Genomic DNA, 18,405 nt, shown 5'->3' with positions numbered 1-18,405 from the left:
GGAATGGCTGAACAATGCTCCGGCATCATCTTACCAATGCCAGCTAAACGGAGATTTAGCAGTTCCTCCAAAAGTGTTTATGACAGCCTACTTTCAAGTTTCCCTGGCAAAAAAGCACAGCAACAGGGTCTTGGGCTTGAGGGGGGGAGGCAGGCAGCAAAACGCAGAAGGCTTCAGAAAATGAATCAAACCAAAAATTGTCTTGGCATGAAGCTCACAAAGAAAGCGATAGACAGCAAACCCCAAAACTAGTCCAGAATATTTTGCTCTATTTAATTTAGTTAAAAAAGGAAAAATTCTAACAAGCAGCAGGGTCAAGGGCTCACCAAAAAGAATGATGGTCTCAAAACTATCTTGTAATCATAATGAACTGGAGTGAGTTTCACATAGATTGTGCAGAGCAGAATCCCATAGATTTCATGAAGCAGACGGCAAAGGATGCACTGGCCCTCTAAACATTTTCTTCATGCAACTTTCAAACCCACTCAGTGCAGAGGGCGCAGAGCCGGTGGGATGAGTTTATTTAATCCAAAACACTATGCAAAACAGAAGCGCCAGAGAGAATTCAGCCTTCGAACTATGGAAACGAGGAGGGGCACGGGAGGCAGCAAAGAGGCATGTCAAGAAAGCTTTTCTCCCATTCTGTCTCTTTCTTGGAATGAAAACACAAGCTTCATGAACCTGGCACTAAGAACCTGTATTTAAAACAAAACAAAAAAGTATTACACTTGAATGTTGCCCATATCAAACAGAAAACCCGCTCATTAATGCCGTGGCTTTGGGAGGCTTCCATGGGCCAAGGAGAAGAGAGTTGGGTGCCATGAAACCCTTCCAACATCAAGTTGCTTCGTCCTTCTATGCCCGCCACACAGAGAATATTCCTGGGGCAACCCACCCACACCGTGCAAATTCTGACGAGGGTGGCCACATTTAAGACACATTAGTCCTGGGGTTGAGAGGAGCTGGGGGGACCCCACAAACCAGCTGAATTATTTGCAGTTCTGCTGCCTTTGGGTTGCATCCCAGGGAAGGACCTGTCTGGTTTCAAAGGCTCACCTAAAACACCTTGGATTCATTCTTACATTGGCACCTTAATGTTAGATTGTTATAATGCTCTTGGAGGCCCAAGGTGGTGGGGGGAGGATGTGCACTAATTCCAAATCAAGCTCAAGCACGTTTTTCTACACTGTCACTGCTAGAAAGATTTTACAACTGAACAGTTAAATTATGCATTCTAGAGAACCTCTGGTCACTGATATATTAGCAGTAAAAAGGAACAGCAACCTAAGTTCTGTCTGTTTCCTCAGCTGGTCTTTTTATTTATTTTCTGGTTTTGTTTTTGGATTTGTTTTTTTTTCCTCCTTTTAAGAAAGTTTGTCCTGCCAGCAAGAATGGGAAAACAAAAACTCTGGTGGCTTAAAAAGGGATGGAAAAATCCTTTTAAAGGGAACGGAGGAACCCACAAACTCAAGGCATCACAATTTTAGAAGGCCTCACCATGAATTTTAGGCTTCTCAGGTACAAAATGAAAAGTGTCTTTATTGCAATTTACATATATAGTGACATAGGTATGGTGACAGAAAAGGACCAGATGGCCCATCCAGTCTGCCCAGCAAGCTTCTTATGGTGGTATCTGCTGCTCCATACAAGATACCCCCAAGCCTTTTGACAAGGGAAATAATATTTATAATGAAAACCAAGCAACTGTCAAACCCAAAAATTACTGCTAGCAACATTTTTACTGGGTGAGGAACCTTCTTGATATTTCAGACAATGTTGGTTGATGATCTTTGCTTTGGGACCTGGCCGTAGAAGCAGTCCTGTGATTTTCCCATTATGTCTGCGTGCCAGTACCCCAGACCATACAGGTCAGGGCCCATGTTGGTTGTTGTCTGTACCCAATTCCCCTTCCTGCCACCCTGGTCGAAGAGGAGAGTGATGCTGCAGTTTTGTCAAAAGCATCAAGGCTATTGATTGAGGATAGTAATCCGTTGCCTTCTGTTAAGGGTAGTAACTGCCACTCCATGCAGGTTACCTCCATGCATCCACTTATTTCTGTCCTCTAGCCTTTAGGGATCCACAGTGTTTATCCCATGCCCCTTTGAAATCCTTCACTGTTTGTGTCCTCACCACCTCCTCCGGAAGGGCATTCCAGGCATCCACCACCCTTCTCCATGAAGAAATATTTCCAGACGTTGGCTATGAGATGTCCCCCCTGCAGTTTCATTTCATGATCCCTAGTTCTACTGTTTCCTTTCCGACAGAAAAGGTTCAAAGTTCATGCATCATTAAAACCTTTCAGGTATAGGAAGGTCACTATCATATCTTCACTGCACCTTCTCTCTTCCAGGGTATACAAATTTAGATCTTTCAGCCTCTCCTCATAAGTCTTCCAATACAGACCCCCCCCCCCCCCCCATGCTATTTTGGTTGCCGGTCTCTGGACTGCTTCCAGTCTGTCTCTATTTTTTTTGAGATACGGTCTCCAGAACTGAACACAGTACTCCAGATGAGGCCTCACCAAGGACCTGTACAAGGGCATCACCACCTTTTTCCTGATGATTATTCCTCTCTCTCAGACCGATGCAATATCGGCGCGCGGAAAACAAGTGCTCATGATCGAGCTCCCGCTCTCCTAACACACACCAGGCACCTCTCCAGGGCGCCTGATGTAATATTTAAATGGGCTGCCGTGGTAAAAAAGGAGGCACAAAGGGAAACTGTGCATCCCTAGCACCTCCTTGGCAATAGGCGTGAGCAGGAGAGGTGGCTGTCAGTGGGTTAGGAAAACAGACACTCAATTTTACGAGCATCCATTTTCCTAACTTGTGCACAGCCACAGATTAGAAAAATGGACGCTCGTTAATTGAGCGTCCCTTTTCCTAACCTGACTGCCTGCATAAGGTTTTTCCTTTTTTGGTTCCTCCGACTTAATACCGTCACAATATTAAGTCAGAGGAACTACAGAAAAGCTTTTCTGTAAACTTTTAGGCATCGGGCGCACAATTTTTTTTTTGCATCGGGGGGTGGGGGGGGGGAAAGCTAATAGCCTCATCAATATGAATTTACAGGCGTTTTGGATATGCTAACCCCCTTTTATAGGCAAGCGTCCAATCACATGCTGAGCTGTGCACTGCAGCCAGAGTAGTGTATTGCATCATCCTGTCTATGCTGGCTTTGGCTATCACTTTGTCACCTTGCTTTGCCATCTTCAGATCGCCACACACTATTATCCCAAGGTTTCTTTCTTGTTCCATGCACATCACTGTTTCACTCTCCATCACATACAGCTCTTTTGGATTACCTCACCGATGCATGACTCTGCACTTCTTGGCATAGAATCCCAGCTGCCAAATCTTTATGTACTGTTTTTTTTTTTTTAATTGATTGTACGATGCTTTGAATTGTTTTTTTGGATCAGAAGGCAGTATATATAAATTTTAAATAAATAATACATTTCCAGTATCTTGCTTGACAAAACTTTGTACCAGAACAGTAACAAAATAGGGCTGGACATTCCTGTGTCCTTTCAAACAATATCACTGCACAGAAAGGACCAGAGACACTAACCGGGTTGGTGCAGAATCTGCATGCATATGGATTTTGCAATTAAAGATCTTGCAAATGGAGGATAGATGGTTAAAAACATAAGAAATTGCCATACTGGGTCAGACCAAGGGTCCATCAAGCCCAGCATCCTGTTTCCAGCAGTGGTCAATCCAGGATACAAGTACTTGGCAAGTACCCAAACATTAAATAGATCCCATGCTAGTCGTACTAGTAATAAGTCGACTTGACTACTAGCTGTGCCTACATTACAGAATACTCACCTAATAAAAATAAGACTGTGTGTGCTCAAGAGCAGGCCCAATGCTATAGAACTCTCTACCCAAGTATCTAAGACTGACTCCAGAAACAAAGAAATTCAAACGTGACCAAAAAACATGGTTATTTCAAAATGCCTATAACCTAACTTAAAATCATCTGAACACAGAGCACGCACCCTCAAGGACAAAGTCATTAAGAACCTATCTTATGAACCAAATACCTTATCCCAAGTATGTGTCAATTTTAAAATGTATGTTGACCTCATTAAGTCAATGTTTATGTCGATTTATAATATGTATGTCATGTTGTAAACCACTGTGATGTTTATTTGGATCAACAGTATATAAAATGGCTAAATACATAAATAGCAGCAGTTTATGGACTTCTCCTCCAGGAATTCATCCAAACCATTTTTTTTTAACTCAGCTAACTGCCTTAACCACATCCTCTGGCAATGAATTCCAGAGCTTAATCATGCGTTGATTGAAAAAAAATGTTCTTCAATTTGTTTTAATTGTGCTACTTGCTAACTTGATGGAGGAGAAATAACCACCTTTTCCTATGGGCAAAGGGAATACGCCACAAAATCCAGGAACAGCAACTAGTTACTGTGAAATATTCCTTGGTGATTACCCTATTTTTCGCTCCATAAGACGCACTTTTTCCCCCCCAAAAGTGGGGGGAAAATGTCTGTGCGTTTTATGGAGCGAATATAAAAAAAAACACACAAAAAAAAAACTACAAACCCCCACCCTCCTGACCACACAAGACCTGCCAAAAGTCCCTGGTGGTCCAGCGGGGCTCCAGAAGCAATCTTCCTGTACGTGGGCCGTCGGCTGCCAGTAATCAAAATGGCGCCGACGGCCCTTTGCCCTTACTATGTCACAGGGGCTACCGATGCCATTGGTCGGCTCCTGTGACATACTAAGGGCAAAGGGCAGTCGGCGCCATTTTGATTACTGACAGCCGATGGCCCAAGTGCAGGAGATTGCTCCCGGACCCCCGCTGGACCATCAGGGACTTTTGGCAGGTCTTGGGGAGGGTGGTAGTTAATTAAATTTAATTTAAAGGGTTGGGATGCGGGGGGGGGGGGGGGTTGTTTTTTTTTCCTACAGAAAGAGAATGATAAAAGTTTTCTGATCTGGGGAGTGGACCAAAATTGCCCTCTCCCCAGACCCGAAAACGAAATGGGGACAAAAAAAAATAATTTTATGCACTCCCCTAATTTGCTCCATAAAATGCACAGTTGCCCGGGAACAGAGCCAGTTTAGCACACCATTATTATTATTTTTATTTCCCCCCTCTGAATCCTAGGTGCGTCTTATGGTCAGGTGCGTCTTATGGAGTGAAAAATAAGGTACTTCTGTCACAGTTCCACCCCACCCACTTTCTCTCAAAAAAAAAACCAAAACAAAACAAAAAAAAAAACCACACACACATGCTCTTCTGTACACAGTGAGGTTGCCAAAGGGCAGCCAACGAGCATCAACGTGCAACCAAAAAAAAAAAAAGGAGGCAGACAGGATTGGACCTGACTACAACAAGGCAGCAAATGGATGTCATAGGCGGGGGAGTCAAAAATAAACAGATCTACTTTAGATGCTGCTCAAGCTCTGTAAAATTATAGGATCTCCCCTTTAAATTTTTTTTTTTAATGTTCAAATCACTGAGCACAATTTAGAAGGTGAAGGGTAGAATCCTAAAAGAATAGTTTGATGGTGAGAAATATTTGGTTTCCTTTTAAAAATTCTTGTTTCTGTACTTACAAAGCATGGAAGAATTTTTCATCTTGGAAATGCACTCCGGCAAAAACCTCACTGAGGAAACGTGCCCTTTCCACTGCCGGTCCCCCACTTTGGAATTCGCTCCCGCCGGACCTCCGCCAAGAATCTTGCCTTATGACATTCAAAAAGAAGCTAAAGACTTGGTTATTCGCCCGAGCGTTCCCGGCGAGCTAAGAGCCGATGAATTCGATGACCTTATAGGCCCCGATCCATCTATCACACTGTACAAATGTTTTTGAGTTGTACTTTACTTCAGCTAATCGTCTATTTGAATGTAGTCCATTTATTTCCCTTTAAGTTCTTTATTCAACTTGTTCCAATGTATTCCGCCCCAAAGGCGACAGTTATAGTTCCTTGTAAACCGGTGCGATATGTATATTTTACAGGAACATCGGTATATAAAAATTAAAAATAAATAAATAAATGCAAGGGTGGCTGGGCGTTTGGGTGCCGGCCACCGCCAACAGCCACAGAATCTCTGTAAACCGAAAGGGCCGTGTGCAGGGCACCCTCCCCAGACAGTTTGAAAGCGCAGGGAAAGGAGGGAGAGCTTTAGGCGCAAACTGGAGGTGACAGATAAATCTCTGAGGGCGCTGAATTGTCCACTGTACCACTAGGATCACTTTTGGACTCAGGACTGGTCACAGGTTTCACCAAGCTCACCAACAGCTGGCTCACAGACAGGGGGCGTTTTTATCATTAGATTGGGTGAGGCAGCTGCCGCAGGCAGCAAAATTTTGGGGTGACAAAAAGTGACACCCCCCCACCACACAAAAAAAAAAAATATCCCACCTCTGTGGCTGCTGCCTCATTCTGTATCCAGATACAAAATCCCCACACAGGCAGAAAGAAAACACCAAACAATAATGTGCTCGTGGGGATTCCAGGCCTCACGGGCCAAATGACAAATCCCATGCCGGTGCAGGATTGTGACGAGCCTGCAGGCAGGAAGAAAGAAGAGTCCTAGTGAGTAGGATGTGTGGTAAGGGAAGGAAGGCAAACAAAGGGGGCCGAGTGAGAGGTGATAAAAGGGAAAGTGGAATAAGTGAGTGAGAAAGAAGGGAATGGTGTGAATGTATGTGAGTGAGCATGGGAAAGTTTGAGTGAGCCTGTGTGTGAGCATGAGTAAGCATCTGTGAGACCGAACATGTATATGAGAGCACAGACAAAGTTTGTGTGTATTCCCCCCTTCCCCTACTAATCAGGACAATTTCAGAGTAACTGGACATCAAAAGCGCCCAAATAAATATGGAAAGCTGGGAATTTTTTTATCCTTATTAATTTTAATTATTACTGGATGTTATCTGATGTGTCTGCTGTTTTGAAATATTTTGGGAACTTTTTAAAAATGTATATATGAATTTAATTATAGAATGCTATTCTGTTTGTCAGCTATCTTAAAATATTTATTTTCATAGTACGGTTTTACTATTATTTTTTTTCCATTTAAGTTTTCTTTAATTTAAGCATAAACTACAACAATAGAAAATGCTATGCACACAGCATCTTTCAACAGAATACGTTGCAAAAAATCACCCCCACCGCCCTGCCCTCCCCTCTGCTCACGCAGCAAAGGAGCAAATGTAACATGCAATGAAGAGAAGCACGACATGTTAGGCTAGATGCCCCATACCATTTGGTCTATACAATATCCTACCCTGCCAATCAAGTGTCACAGTACCCTGAACACCCAAGTATCTCAAAAGAAGCCTCCTACTTACAAATAAGGCTCCCAAATCTTACAAAACCCCTTGAGGAACTTATGCTTAATTTCCCCAGAATAAACACCCTAGGAGTCTCATCTTGATGACAGAGAGATTCAGGACATCAGCCTCCTTCCATTTGAAGGTCAGTTCACATTTTGTGGCCAACATCAATTGAGTGAAAAGCTTGAGCTCAGTATCAGAAAGGATCCCATCAATAATCCCTAAGAGGAACAATTTTGGATCTCTGCTCACCCCAGTCAAAGTAATAATGTGAGCAACTGCATCCCACGTGTTCTTTACCACATGTGAAAGTAGGACCCAGTAACTTCACAACCCCTCCAACAGCGAGCATCGACTTGGGGTACATCCGATGCAACTTCTCGGGGGTCAAGTGCCATCAGTAGAATACTTTATAATTGGTCTCCATGATTTTGGTAGAAACTGAGCATTTTTTGACAGCTAAAAAGCATAGATCCCAGACCTCTTCCCCTAATGTTTCCTCCCAAATCCTTCTCCCAGGCTCTAATATGGGCTGGCCATGTTTTAAGGTCCCCATTCAGGAACCCATATAAATGAGATATTGGTTTCGTCAAACTGCCTGATCACACAAACCTTTCAACAAAGTTTCCCCCTTTCTAAGGTCTGACAGAACCAGCTTTTGATATATGAAATGAAATAACTGTGTCATAATACCTATCCTCCTCTCTCAGCAAATAATAATCTTTCAAGATAGCCTCCAGACCTGTTCCAACCTAGTGATGCCCCGCTCCCTCCACCACCGAAGGGCCCCCAATGATTCACCCAGAGGGAAATCCTTCTGCAACAAAAAGGAGGATCTGTAAAAGAAATTCCGATCCTCCACCAACGCCCTCCCCTCCACTGCAACCAAACATCCAAAGTGACCAGAGAACAGGGTGACATCCCAACCGTATTCAACTTCTCCCCCTGTCAAACCAGCATGTCCAAATTGTGGGACCCTGCCCAATCCCGCTCAAGCCAAACCCAAGATTTCACATTACGTACTCTCTGCCAGTCTACAGGAGCTCTCAAATGAGAAGCTTCATAATACCATTCCAGGTCCGGCACACCAAACACCCCCCCCCCCCTTTAACTTTGGGCTGGAATAGCACCCCCCTAGCTACTCTTCACAGACGTCTTCTCCAAATGAAACTGAAAATCTTCTTCTGCCACTGCTTCAAGATCCGCAACAGTATACTAATCGGGAGAGTTTGGAAAAAATAGCATAGCCTGAGCAAAGCATTCATTTTCACCATAGAAATCCGCCCCAACCAGGAAAGGTTTGAACGCTTCCATTTATCTAAGTCTCCAAACAGCTTATTAATCAGCACACCATAGTTTAAAGGCAAACAACTGGTCCACAGCAGGTCCTATACGCACTCCGAAATATTTCACCCACTCCTTGGCAATTTTAAATGGAAGCAAGGACTTCAACCTAACCATCCCTTCATTAGAGACTGTGATATTTAAAATCTCAGACTTGTCCTCACTTCACTTTGAAGCCAGATATGGCACCATAACTCCTCATTTCTCCCAACAACCTCTGCAAGGAAACCTCCGGATCAGTTAGAGTAAACAGATCATCTGTAAAGAGGGAAGGTTTATAAGTGAGAACTCCCATCATTACCTCTCTTATCTCTTCCACTCTAGGAACCTGCTCTGCAAAAGGCTCCAGTGATAAAGCGAACAATAATGGGGATAAAGGGCACCCTCACATGGTTCCCCTCCGAACCTCAAAGGGATCAATATAACCACCATTTATTTTTATGCAGGCACGTGGACCCACATAAAGTTTCCGAATCCAAGTGATAAAAGTAGTCCCAATCCTCATCTTTTCTAGAACCTGGAAAAGAAATTCCCAATGGACCCAATCAAAAGCTTTCTCGGCATCAACTGCCAAGAGAACTGCCGGAATGCGCTGCTGTTTGATCCAGCTCATCAGATTAAACACCCTCCTAACATCGCCCGGGGCAAGTCTCCCAGGTACATAAGAACATAAGAAATTGCCATGCTGGGTCAGACCAAGGGTCCATCAAGCCCAGCATCCTGTTTCCAACAGAGGCCAAACCAGGCCACAAGAACCTGGCAATTACCCAAATGCTAAGAAGATCCCATGCTACTGATGCAATTAATAGCAGTGGCTATTCCCTAAGTAAACTTGATTAATAGCAGTTAATGGACTTCTCTTCCAAGAACTTATCCAAACCTTTTTTGAACCCAGCTACACTAACTGCACTAACCACCTCCTCTGGCAACAAATTCCAGAGCTTTATTGTGCTTTGAGTGAAAAAGAATTTTCTCCGATTAGTCTTAAATGTGCTACTTGCTAACTTCATGGAATGCCCCCTAGTCCTTCTATTATTCGAAAGTGTAAATAACCGAGTCACATCTACTCGTTCAAGACCTCTCATGATCTTAAAGACCTCTATCATATCCCCCCTCAGCCTTCTCTTCTCCAAGCTGAACCTCTTCAGCCTTTCCTCATAGGGGAGCTGTTCCATCCCCTTTATCATTTTGGTTGCCCTTCTCTGTACCTTCTCCATCGCAACTATATCTTTTTTTTAGATGCGGCGACCAGAATTGTACAAACCCGGACTGGTCCACATGTATCAAACCCGGAGCCACTTGTCCCAATCTATGAGCAAAACCTTTGCAAGGATCTTCAGATCAATATTTATCAGAGAAACTGGCTGATAAGATCTGCACAAAGTGGGATCCCTCCCTTCTTTAGCCAAAATAGTTATTCCTGCTGTATTAGCAACAGCCGACAGCCCCCTGTCCCCTGCTAGGGAATTAAACATACCCACAAGGGGGCCCACCAAAACTGAATGAAATGTCTTGTAAAACTTAGCTGTGAACCCATCCAGCCCAGGCGCCTTGCCGGATTTCAGCTCAAGTATAACCAAAGCAACCTTCTCATCCCCAATTGCCCGATTTAACAGATCACATAACAGATTTAACATCCAATCCCACTAAATAGTCCTCAATCATATTACCTGATATGCCTGGCTCCTCAGAATATAATTCCCCATAATATTTGGTAAACCGGTCTCCTATACCTCTGGAATCATACAAAAATTCTCTCCCCCGATCTTTTATTTTGGTGATGCGATTGTGGGTAGCCCTCTCTTTTAGCTTTCTGGCCAACAAGCAGCCTGCTTTATCGCCATGTTCAAAAGCCTCTTGATACACAAACGCCATCTGATGAGCAATTCGGTCTAAATCCAAAGAACTCAGTTCTTGCCGAGCTAGTTCTTGTTTCTCCAGCAACACATGGTCTAAAGTATGCCTGTGGAGCAATCCCAATTTTGCTATCTTTTGCAGTAAAGAAAGCCTCAAGGATTCTCTCTCTCAACAAAATAGTCCCTGGAGATTAATTTTCCCCTTATCACTGCTTTCAAACAATCCCACAAGGTTACTGCATTACAGTCCTCAGTATCGTATTCCTTAAAATAATCCTTTATGTCCCCCAATAGCTGTTTTACAAAACCTACATCATCCAGGAGGCTATCATTTAAGCACCAAAATTTCTTGCCTCCATTATCTAAACCCTTCTCTAGGGAGACCCAAATAGGTGCATGGTCGGACCATGTAAGATTACCTATCCCTACATCAATAGTCTTGCCTACTAATGTTTTGTCAATTAGATAAAAGTCAAACCTAGAATAAGACTGGTGTGCCTTAGAAAAGAAAGAAAGAAGTTGCAATCCTTTAGGTACCTTAAACGCCAGATGTCTACCAGGCCTCTATCAGCATTCAGTTGTTTAAGCACCTTTCTCGATGCCCGGGACCCAGTATCAACCTGCCTGAAGCTATCCAAATAAGGATAACGGGTCAGATTAAAGTCTCCACCAATTGTGAGATAACCCTCCACCCATTCTGACATGAGACTTGAGATTTTATGCAAAAAAGAACCCTGGCCGGTATTAGGGGCATAAATATTTAATAGGGTGTAAAGAACCTTATTCACCACCAGCTTGATCCCTACGTACCTGCCCTCGACATCTCTCACCGAAGCTTTAACATCAGCCACCAAGAGTCTGGATAATAATATCCCCATACCACAATATTTGGGTCTCACAGTGGCCAACGCCAAAAATTGTTGTACATATAGAGCCGAGCGCAAAACTCCTTCATTCTGCCTTCTTAAATGAGTCTCTTGACAGAATATGACTGAGGCCCCTAAGTTTTCAGCCTCCTGAAAGAAGAGGTGTCTCTTACCATGAGTTCAACCTCTTGGTGTTTAAAGAAACAATTTTCATGTGAACCCCCATCAGAAGAGGATCCTCCCCCAATCTGCTCCTCCTCCAGCCCGAAAGGACCTGCGACTCTAAATAGAGGACAACAAAACCATGTCCGCCACACCCCCACCCTTATCCAGAACCTCATCCCCTCTCCCCCCCCCCCCCCCCCCCCCCGTCCTGTTCCACCAAACCCACCTTGTGGAAAACTCCCTCCATAAGGAATGACATCACCAACCTTCTGCAACAGTTAACCAGAACCCCCATCCCCAACCCAATCCACCTCAGGAAACAGTATGCTCACACTGTGCTTAAGCAAAATTAACAGTAAATACAACCCAAAATAACAGAGCACAGGAACTACACATGTATCCCCCTATTCTAAAGTCCTCATCCAAGCAACTCACCATTGTATACCTCAATACATAACAGTGTATGAGTGTATTCAAGAGTGTCACGACATCAAAATTTGAGACCCGGACACAAAATCCCTCACAGGGTCTCACGCAGGTCTCTCACGCTCCGTAGAACTAGCAGGCAAGTTATGTCAAGATTGTCACTGCAATCTTTTCCCTCCAGTTGTCATCCACTGCCACCGGGAAGGTGTTGCCACCACTCATTCTCCGTGGGACACTCGATTTCCACCAGCAGACAACAATGTCCCCCAGCCAGCTGCTCGCAGGATTTCCTTAGTCTCTGATACCAAACTCACTCGCAATGTAACTCCTACAATAGTGAAGCTCAAACTGAAGGGAAACAACGTTCTTCTGCCGCAGCACTGTAATGACCTCCCTAAATGCCCTACGCTTCCGGATTGTGAGGAGAGATAGATCCTGAAAAACTTCTACTTTGTGGCCTTTCCACATAATCGAGCCCGATTTCCTGGTAGCGGCAATCACCTTTTCTTTGATCGTGAAATCAGTTAACTATGTCCTGAGGGAGATTTCCATGAGGGGCTCCTAGGGACTTATGAGCACGATCAACTTCACCCACAGGATCTCAGCATCAGGAGACTCTTGATCCAGAATAAGTGTGCATATGCTGACAAATACTCAAAAACAAACAGTCCATATATTCATATTCTTCCAGGACTCCCCTAAAGCACAGGTTGGACCTTCTGGAACGATTTTCCAGATCCTCTATCTGGGTACTCAGCTCAGACTGTGAAAGAGCCAGCTTGTCACGGGTGGTCTGGCACTTAAGCAGTTCTGTGGCCTGATCCTCAATCCATGTCTTAGCCTCCTCCACTCTATGCCCCAACTCAGTCAAGTCAGTTTTCAATTCAGCGATGGTACTCGCAAATTCTTGCTTCAGCGTGAGCATATCGCCTCTCAGCTCAGCAAACCATTGCTGAAACTCCAATCGAGAAGGAGATTCCCCCCTCAGACTCCTCCCACGGCCTGAATGATTCTCCGGGCTTGGACACGCCAGCAGATGCACCATGCTGCAGGCCCTCCGTTCTGGCAGCCACAGCTCCCGCATAGGAAAACTGCTGCAAATCCAGCTTTTTCTTTAGTGAAGTCATCCCACAAGTTTGTGGGGGAGCTTCCACCTGGGGTCACTTGGAGAAAATAGCTGATATACGGGGATGCTTGCAGATTAGGTTGGGAGCCCCGAAATCAAGCCACCATTGCAAACGGTGACATCACTTCCTCCCACGGTTTTACTATTATGATTGTTTTATATTTCCTGATTTTATTGTTTTATGAGGACCGGTGATGTTTCTGTTTTTCCATTTTGCACTGCATGCAGAGTCTGGTTTGTGGTTTCCAGTTCAGGTTTTGTCTGCACATTTCTATTTATACTTTATGATCACTTTATTCTATATATGTTGAGGGTCTGGTGTGTGACAGAGGCGATGTATTCTGCTACTATGTAGGGATCTGTAGCTGCCTGTCTTGTTCTGTTTTAATAGGAGTGGATTGGTGTTTTATTTGCAGTGTTGCATTTTCATGGGTAGAGCTCTTTCTGTTTGAGCGCTGGCAGTTTTGGCATGGGAGGTTTACTATACTGTATTTGCAGTTCAATTAATTCATGGGTTTCTGAGGGCAGAGTCCAAATCCAATGCATGCCTAATACCATATGGGCTCCAACTGTCTTTTTAGCAGGGTTCCCTCACTGGCACCACAGCAGTGCATGTAAATATAATATGCATGTTGTAAGTGATATTTTGACATCAGAAGCCTGTACTTTGAATGTCCTTTTTCATGTAAAATCTATTATAAATACATAACTTTTAACTGTTTGTGGTAGGGGAGTTGCAAGGCTGAAATGTTTGCTTAGCGCATCTAATACCCTTGAACTGATCCTGAAAGAGTGCATTACACACAGACTTTCACTATTCACCTATCTCCCTCTTCCCCAAGGTGCAAATACCGGAGAAGGCTGGAAAGCAGATAGCAAGGCTCCCAAAAGTGTGGCAGGGTGGCCAGCTTCCTAAAAATATTATCACCAATACTTATCTGCCACTCCCCTGGGAACTTTGACCCCTGCATGCTACGTCCTCTTGGACTAGATTCCAAGGGGACCACACAGCTTGGCCATCTTGGTGATTTGACCTGCACGGTGCCTTGGGGGAGGGAAGTGCCATCTCTTCCCTCGCCTCAAGCAGCAGACTGCCTTGAGCTGCCCCTGCTGAAAGCAAAAAAAAAAAAAACCCAAACAGGTGTGGAAAGATACACTCAGCTTGGGAGAATAATGGACACGCTTTCGGGCACACAGAACTTAGCAGAGGCAGACAAAACGGTCACAAGGGTTTCAGGCCCCTATAACATATGCCACTGACATGTGAGAGACAGTGGAGACCTTGTGTGTTTTCCTTAACACACACAAGTCTGAAAGAGTCCCAGAGAAAGAAAGCCAAGAAAATAAAACCCAAAAAGGACTTTTAAAAACATAATCACTCCCCCTCCCCCCCCCAAAAAAAAAACAAAACACAGATTATCCAAAATCATATTTAAATATACACACACACACACACACACCTGTCAGCTCTTGGTATATTTTACTTTTCAGGGGGTTAAAATCCTCACAATAGACTGCCATTGTTTTTGCCAAGCCAACCAAGTACTTGAAAGCCAAGATCAACGAGAAAGGAAGCGAAAGCCATGGCTGTGCATGGATTTTCTACCACCTTTCAACTCTGATCCCCACGAAAACAACCTTAGCCTTATGGGAAGGAGATGAGCTTTAACACAGTGCACTCCAGGCCCAAGCTCTGTCTGCCTGCATGTTCCCACCCCGTCTGTACTTGATCAGTGAATTTTTCCCAGAAGTTATCAAATAGGGAGAGGGGCAGCAGGATGATCCAGCCCTTAACTACCATCCCACACAACTAGAAAAGCGCTTTATAGAAGAACCATCTTCTTCCTTTTGTGATCTTCAGATGGCTTTCAAAAGCAGGAAGTCGGAGATAAGACATCTTTCTAGAAGACTAATGAACACCAGCGTAAAGTCACACACACAGATTCGAAAATAAGATAAGCAACACTGCAACTTACTTTTAAAACAACAAAATATTCAGAAATGCCTTATTTTCTTTATCAAAAACACAGGCAAACCAAGCCTGGCAGGTGAGGGTGGAGAGCAGGGAGGGAGTTTAAGGTTAGAGATAACGACAGGGGAGATGAGAATGATTAAGCAGCAGCAACCTCTACCAGCACCCAACAATTTGAAGTTGACGTTGTACTATCAAGTTTATTGCAGACTGGTTGTTACATAATGGTGATTACTTAGTACAGCTTGGGCCTGATCCAGTAAATGCCTCTACAGTCACACCACTAACAGTCTTCAGCTTTCCTTCCACCAAAACAAAAAATAATAATAATAATAATTTAAATATGGTGGGACACACAAAGTGATGTTACAAAACGATTTGAGTAGTGTTGAAGTACTATCATGTAATTTGCAGGTATAAAGGAAACAAAGTTTTATTTTTTTTGTTGCCATGTTGGCTCAGAAGGAATGACATTAATCACAGTGAACACAATGGCCCTCCCCTCTCCAGTCTTGAAGATTTCTGAACTAAAGGGCCTGATGTGCTAAGCTTCTCCCCCCCCCACAAATCTGGCCCTCTACAATTATACATGCTCAGCACACGTGGCACTTTGCAAAAAAAAAAAAAAGAGATTCAAATCAGTCACAAGCCAAATTACTGCATCCTTGCTCTGGTGGGTACAGTCAACTTGCCTGGCCACCAGCTTCTCTGGATTACAGAGAAGGAGCAGACAAATGGTTAGAACAGGGGTAGGCAACTCTGGCCCTGGGGGACCGCAAGCTAGTTGTCAGGATATCCCATAGTGAATCATTTGCTTACGACAGAGGCAGACAACTCATGAATATTCAGTGCGGATATCTTGAAAACTTGACCAGTTTGTGGGCCTCCAGAACTGGAGTTGCCTGTCCCTGGGTTAGAGCGACAGGCTGAGAACCAGGGTTCAACCCCCCCCCCCCCCCCCCCCCCGATGTCCCTTTTTGACGCTGGGCAAGTCACTTAACACCTGTTGCCTCAGGTACCCATTTAGATTGTAAACTCTTAGGGAAAGAGGCTTATTGTACTGGAATTACTAATAATGATGTAAGCCACCTTGAGCATTATTTGGAAATGCAGGGTTAACTATCCAAATTATTAGTCTTTAAAACAATCCAACTCACAGAATGCTAAAGCTTAAAACATTACAATTCCCCAATCCCTCATAAAGTTAAAAAATTACAGTTAGAGAATCTCCTTAAAACAAGAGGGAGCACTTAAGTAAAAATGTTTATATACCATTTCGTCAACTCTGTAAAGAGACACCTGAAACAATGTACAAGTTAAAAAGTATGATGTAAGTACACAAACAAATAATACATACATCACAAACCAATCTATGATAAATGAAACAGAATGCTTATAGCATTAACTGTCATTTCAGAGTGGCTATCAGAAGCGCTTTCCACATACTGATTCCGGCTTATATACTGCTTTATTCCTCTCTGGGGCGATGCCCTTGCCTTTACAAAATTTCAGGCATAATCTGTGTACAAGGTTAGAAGCCTCCGATCTGCGGGTGCGCTTGTGTGTACTCGAGAAAGTTTAGGAATGGATTTAAGATTAGGACCCCCCATAGGCAGAGGATTGGGAGTGGGGGGATTTTCATCCCTGGAAATCAGAGCCCAGAGACCCAGTTTTTGGGCACCTTCAGAATTGGATGCCTGCAACATGTCTATGCCCAGATCCAGCCCTGTGTGTACATGTATGTATACAGATGGAAGAGCAGACACAACAAAAGCAAGAGCTTCTCTCACTGCTGACAAAACACGCATTTCAAATTTTTCTAAAATCTTAAATAAAAGAAAAAAACATCATTGCTTCTTTTAGGTAGGAAAGCAACTGAAAATTTTGTTTAGTTGCTTTTCCTGCAAAAACCTTCTGTAAAGTTTCACACACACCAGATCATACCCACCCAACCCTTACTCAGGAAATTTTGATCAATGTACCTGAAACCCCTCCACATTCACATCTTGGTTCAGCTCCAGTTACCTCCTCCACCCCAGAATACCAAGTTGCCCCATATAAATCAAGAGAGAGAGAATGCTTTTAAAGCCACAGCTGGCAAACCTTTCAGGATTCTTTTTTTTTCTTTCTTTTAAGGAGGGGGGGGGGGAGGGGAGGATTTAAGTCTATAAATTCTCTTTTCTTTGACAAGAATGGAGGCCCTCCTCCCTCCCCCTCTCCACATTAGAATGGCCTATTCTGCCCTACAGATGTGAAAAAGCATCTGCAGCAATTTCAAATAATCACAGGCCTCCTATGAGCCATATGCTCTTCCCCCTCTCCTGCCAAGGCCCCACTTAGTTACTTCTTGCAAAAGCTACAAAAAAAAAAAATCCAGTTTGCACTCGGCAATAACCTTTTTTTCAATAAAGATCCTACAGCAATTCCCTTTAGGAAAGAAATATTTTCCTTCACTTCAAAATATGATGAGCTTCCCGAATACATATTTGCAAACTCAAGGATAATGCACTAAGCGGTGCCCAGCACCCATTACAAAATGCAAAGTTTTGCATTAGTGATTACTGCTTTTTGGGGGAGGGGGGAGGAGGTGTTAATCTGAGAGCTCGGTGCAAACAGCACGAGGCCTTCCCCAGCTTCTTGCCCTATAAGGGTGGAGGAGGGGGGTGCTGACGGGTTTTCTTTTATTAAGGGGGGGGGGGGAATGCGCGTGCACGCTTAGAGCAAGCACGCATACTGTATCTCTCGTCTTAACGTTCGTCCCCCCTCCCCTTCCACCCCGGTACCTCACCTCAACGGCTCCTACCCCCCCACAGTCCCGGGTGTCGGCGGGCGGAGGGGAGGTTACTCCCGTCTCTCGGTGTCTGCTCGAGTCCCGTCACACAGCCAGGCCGCCGCCGCCGCCAGGATCCAGCGCAAGCAGAGGAGGGGGAGTGGCAAAGGGAAGGGGGCGGGGAGAGTAACGTTGGGGGCGGAGTCAAGGCTGCTTAAACAGTCCCGGCGAGCGCGAGAACTTTGACCAATAAGAAAAGCCTTGCAAAAAAGCAATTTCAAGGTTTGTGCGGCTTTTTCCGTTCCTGTCATCCATAGGAAAAAGCATTTTTTCTGTTGTGGGCTACTTCTATAAGTCTGTCTTGGAAAGCTTTTGTGACAGCGCTTTGTAAGTCACTAATATTGTCACCATCGATTTTTTATAGTTAGGGGCAGTAGGAGAAGTGGTTGTGTTTTGGAATTTCTCCCGTTGCTTTAACCCCACCTTTTTTGGGGAAAGGCAATTTATAGGGTTTATAAACCCTGGGAGCACGCCCAGTGGGTGACTGGAAAGAGGGCTGGAG

At 44.2% G+C, this 18,405-nt stretch overlaps 1 protein-coding gene across 2 annotated transcripts in view; it reads right to left on the bottom strand.

The window, feature by feature from the left end:
• Nucleotides 1-17,985, bottom strand: part of PIK3R2 (phosphoinositide-3-kinase regulatory subunit 2) — a 183,069-nt gene extending 165,084 nt beyond the window's left edge. For both annotated transcript variants that reach the window (XM_029614323.1, XM_029614324.1), the window contains exon 1: nucleotides 17,862-17,985. The gene's annotated coding sequence lies outside the window, so the exon portion shown is untranslated. The remainder of the gene's footprint in view (nucleotides 1-17,861) is intronic.
• Between the last annotated feature and the right edge of the window lie 420 nt (nucleotides 17,986-18,405).

Source organism: Rhinatrema bivittatum, chromosome 8 (genome assembly GCF_901001135.1).
Source record: "Rhinatrema bivittatum chromosome 8, aRhiBiv1.1, whole genome shotgun sequence".
Classification (NCBI taxonomy): Eukaryota; Metazoa; Chordata; class Amphibia; order Gymnophiona; family Rhinatrematidae; genus Rhinatrema; species Rhinatrema bivittatum.
This window is presented reverse-complemented; position numbering and strand designations above follow the sequence as displayed.